We start from the raw sequence: 4,908 nt of genomic DNA, 5'->3' as shown, positions 1-4,908 counted from the left end.
TCCAGTGGAAATTGGCTCTGAGAGCCTACGAGTGCACCACTTCTCGGCTGAGAATGAGCAACTGATGAGGGAATCTCTCGATTTCCTCGACGAAGTAAGAGACTCAACCCGAGACAGAATGGCCGCCTATAAGCAGAGAATCAGCAAATTTTATAACCGAAGGGTCCATGCAAGGCCTCTCAAAATTGGAGACCTTGTCCTTCGGAATGCTGCTGCAGTTCAGAAAGGCCGAATCCATGGGAAACTCTCAGCTGAATGGGAAGGACCTTATGAAATTTATGATGAGCTTCAGCCAGGGACATACCGACTTCGGCAGTTGGATGGAACTGAGTTGAAAAATCACTGGAACGCTGATGTACTGAAAAAATATCATGTGTAAACCCTTCGGGGCAGAACAATCTTTGTAAGTACATTTTGAACTAATGAAGGGCCTTGGAGCTGCCATTTATATAAATGTTTACAACTTTTTATCCTTTCAAAATTTTCTTTGTTCTATCTACTCTTTAAGGGTTTTTTATTCAGCCTCGTCTGAAACCTTCGCCTTCGGGTAACTGGGTTTCAGATTGCTGACAAAACTCGTCTTTTTAAAGAACACTGGTCTTTCAGCTGAAGTCAAACTTCAGTAAGACTTGTTCTCCAAAGACATGAGTCCATGGACAATTTTGGGATATTGCCTTAACTGAGCCTTGTATCCCATAGAGCCATTATCCGAAACATTGCCTTAAGTTGGCCCTGTGTTTCGGGTATCCATTTTTCAAAGATAGACAGAAAATCAAGGATAGCAGCAACAGTTGAAAATTGTTTATTCAGCCTCGTCCGAAACCTTCGCCTTCGGGTAACTGGGTTTCAGATTGCTGACAAAACTCGTCTTTTTAAAGAACACTGGTCTTTCAGCTGAAGTCCAACTTCAGTAAGACTTGTTCTCCAAAGACGAGTCCATGGACAATTCTGGGATATTGCCTTAACTGAGCCTTGTATCCCTGAAAGCCATTATCCGAAACATTGCCTTCAGTTGGCCCTGTGTTTCGGATACCCATTTTTAAGAAGTAAAGAAATTGTTTATTCAACTGAAGCCATACTTCAATTTCTGGGGGGGCAAGAAGCACTATCAGTACAAGTTTATGTTCAGCAGAATTGAAGAAACAGTAAAGCATTCAAAAACAAAGCAGCTGAAGAAAAGAGCATCAAATTAATAATTTATGCTCAGAAATTGAGCTACAAGTTCAATTAAACTGTATCGGCAGCCGCCCACAAGCGGAAAATAACAGCTGCCGAAATACGTACATAAGCAAAAAAATAAACTGTTGTACGACAAGGCAAGCTGAAGCAAAAAACAAGGCAAAAAATTCAGAAAGCGGCAAGTCTAAAGTTAAGCGCATGATGAACCGCAAGATTCTGAAGACGACTGCCCGAGTTCCTATGCTTCAGCCCGAGGATCAGACTGATCAGCATTGTTGAGCCCCATGGTGGCCTCAACCCCAGCAGCAGAAGAAGCAGGCTTTGCACTCTGCCGAGCCTCCCTTTCCCTCTGTTCAACCTCCAACTCCATTCTCTCAGCTTCTTCTTCGGCTTCCTCAGCCTTAAGAATTTCAGCTTCGACTAGAGTTGCATACTTCATATGAGGGTCTTCGGGATTCTGGACCCATTCAGAACACTTGGACCAGTCCAGCTTCGGCTCAGCATGAAGGCAGACTCTTCGGCATACTCTGAACCCGTTTCTGAAACCCATTTCATATTCTTCCTGGGTATAGACACGGACTTTGAGTAGAGCCTCAGCATCAGCTAGCTTCTTCTAGGTCTCCTCCAAGTCTTCCTTGGATTTCTTCAGCTCATCGGCGAGCTTGGAGGAGGAACCTTTCAGCTCATTCAGCTCCTGCTGAACTTGGGAAGCCTCTGTCTGAGCCTGAGCCATTTCTTCCTTTTTGGCCATCAGCAGATCCTCAGCCTCTTGGAACTTAGCTCTCTGAGCTTCAGCAGCAGCAGCAGCCTCTGAGAGTTGGACGTTCCTGGCCTGGAGCAGCTCTTCAGCAGCCATTCTGCTGGCTTCAAGAGCTTCTAGCCGTTGCTGCACTTCAGCTTGTGCAGCAGCTCCTTCCTGAATACGGCTCTCAACGGCAGCCTTGAATTTGGAGACGTCCACTCCCATGTGCTCCTGGAGGAATTTTTCCCCTTCCATCAGTGGGGGAAAAACTTCCTTCTCCATAGCGTCGCAGAAGGTTTTGAGGGCTTCAGCAGCTTTTTTCTCGTACTCCTCACCCTTCTGCTGCTTCTCTTCAGCTGCTGCTTGCTTCAGCTTAGCAAGCTTTAATTCCTCTTCAGCTACCTTCTTGTCGTGCTCGACAGCGTCTACCCTATCTTGTAGGGTATCTATCAGCTCTACAGTGAGAGTCTGATTGTGCACGAACTGAAAACAGAAAGACAAGTTAAAAAATAAAAATAAATAAAAACAGAGCTGAATTTTAGAGGAAATAAAGGCAAGGAAAATCACCTGCATCATCAGCAGTTGGTTAGACCTGGCTGGGTCAGGAACTGATCTGCTGGATTCGCCCATCCCAGCAGTGGCCTTCAGCGACCAGATTCTTGCCCTATCTACTTCGGACATGCCAGCAAAATCGCCGAAGTAGGCTGCAGCTCCTTCTCGGTTCTGACCCCATATGAGGTCCCAGATGTGATCTGGGATTGGAATTCGGGGGGCCGAGAAACCCATTTCTCCAGATTGCAGAGTCTGGAAGGAGGGAAAGGATGACGATGGAGCTTGATTAGCTTTGGATGGCTCAGCATCATCCTTCTCAGAGGAGTCAATTACTATGACCTCCTCTTCTTCAGGGGTGAGGACGAAAGCCTCAACCTCTCTTGCGATGTCTGCCGTGAAACCTTCAGCACTGGGCATCACGACATCCTTATTCTTGTGCTCAGCAGCACTCTCCTGAATTTCTTCTTGGACCCCTCCATTAGATTCGGGAGTTTTTTGATCCACCTCCATCTCAGAAGGTGGCGGAGGGGTCTTTTGAGGTGATTGAGGTTGTGGCCGGGGAACCCTCGGCGATCCATTGCCTTCCTCGGGTTCCCTTATTTCAACGCCGATGGTCATCGGCCTCCGCTGAAAGTCATGCGGCCCGATGATGGCCATCCTTCGGCGCCTTTTCTGAAGGGGCTGCTCGTCCATGTCTGAGTCTGAAGACTCTTCTTGTATTTGGTCTTCGGGACGAACAGGGGCTTTCCCTTCTCTGTGTCTGTTACTCTCTTCAGACTGTAACAGACAGGGGGGAGGAGGAATGTGAGTACAAAAAAAAAAAAAATGAAGAGAAGAAGACAAAGTTAAGTCTGAAAGCTCACCGAGGTCTTCAGCAAAGCCTCGTCTTCTTCAGCTGCCCTAGCTGCAGCTTCCTCTTCAGCAGCTCTGGAGGACCCTTCTCCCCCTTCGCAAGCTTCGAGAACCCGTGCAACCTCTTCGGCTGTACGGGCAGCTTCAGCTTCTTCGTCCAGCAGCTGAAACCAGGGGTCTCTCTTCTTCCACCAAGGCTTCTGCCTCTGATACAGAGCAACAACCTCAATTTGGAAGTGGGAAGAGTCTAGATGAAATTCCCTATGCCTCGGCTCAGTGATAGACGGGGCCCGATCAGTTACAACTCGTTCTCGGTTGACGCCAAGACGAGCGTAGTTAATGCCAACGTTGGTCTCGTCCCGCTCTGAAAAAGAAAAGGGGAAAGGTCAGTTCAGTTAGGCTGGCACAGCATAAAAAAGCGAAGTGAAGAGAAAAAGAGATAATTAAAAAGCCTCGGCCCCAGCCGAAGAAGCTTACCATCCTTAAACTTTCGGCTGAGGCCAACAGCTGCTAGCATGTTCTCTTGGAAAACATAATGCGTATCGGGGAGCCAAGTCTCCGGGATATGCTGCATTCGGCCGCTGCCCCCCCCGGTTCGGCAGCTTGCCGAAGATATTTTGTTGATCAAGGTTCGGATCCGGCCCGTTATCTGCGGGGGGACCTAGACTTCCCATGTCGGGATCAGGCTCAGCAAGGTACCGGGGAGCGCTGAAGACGCAAGGGTGGCCCGGATCTGTGGGTGCCCTAACCCAAATCCATTGACCTCTCCAGTCCTTGTCTGAAGAGTCGTTCAGCCACATGGTCAGGTACTGGGGCCGAGACTCAATTCGGTACCACCCAGAGCCATGGCTTCCGTGCCCACTTTGAATATTTGGCACTAGCCGATGAAGCTTTTTGAAGCAGTGCAGGTTCGGCACATACTTGAAGAACTTGCAGACCCATAGGTATGTCATCACCCTTCGGATGCTGGTAGGAGTCAGCTGACATAGGGAGATGTTGTAATGGATCAGCAAGTCTCGGACAAATACGTCCAAAGGGAACCTCAGCCCGTACTGAAGCTGTCTTGTGTACACCCCCACATACCCCGGGGGTGGACGATGGATTCTATCGGATGCCGCGGGCATTCGGCACCAATACCCATCAGCTTCAAAAATGCCGTAATGCAACTCAATTTGCTCGGCAAACCGATATTGTTCGGCATTCTCCACCCACCATGAGTAGGGGCGGTTCTTTATCATGGCCGAAGCTACTTCGGCATTCTCCCACTCTGAAAACCCGGGGAGGATATCCCAAAGGACAGCGGGAACTTCATCGTCCCGTCCAGAAGCGCTCGGCCCCTCCGTTCTCTGAGGAGGAGCCGAGGAAATTGGAGTCGCCCTAATCCCTTCAGCAGGGTCAGACTCTGGCCTTTGTCCATTCCAGGTCCCAATCCTGTTCCTAGGATCGAGAATCGGCCTTGCTCTTCTTGGAGCACGGGCTCTACCTCTAACTCCTCTTGCCATTGATTATTTCGAAGAAAAAAGTCGAAAAAAAAGGGAAGGAGTTCGAATTCGAAGAAAAATAAACTGAAATCAAAGGAATTT

This window comes from Chenopodium quinoa, unplaced genomic scaffold (assembly GCF_001683475.1).
Source record: "Chenopodium quinoa cultivar QQ74 unplaced genomic scaffold, ASM168347v1, whole genome shotgun sequence".
Classification (NCBI taxonomy): domain Eukaryota; kingdom Viridiplantae; phylum Streptophyta; class Magnoliopsida; order Caryophyllales; family Amaranthaceae; genus Chenopodium; species Chenopodium quinoa.
The sequence above is the reverse complement of the archived record's forward strand: the minus strand, read 5'-3'. Positions refer to the sequence as shown.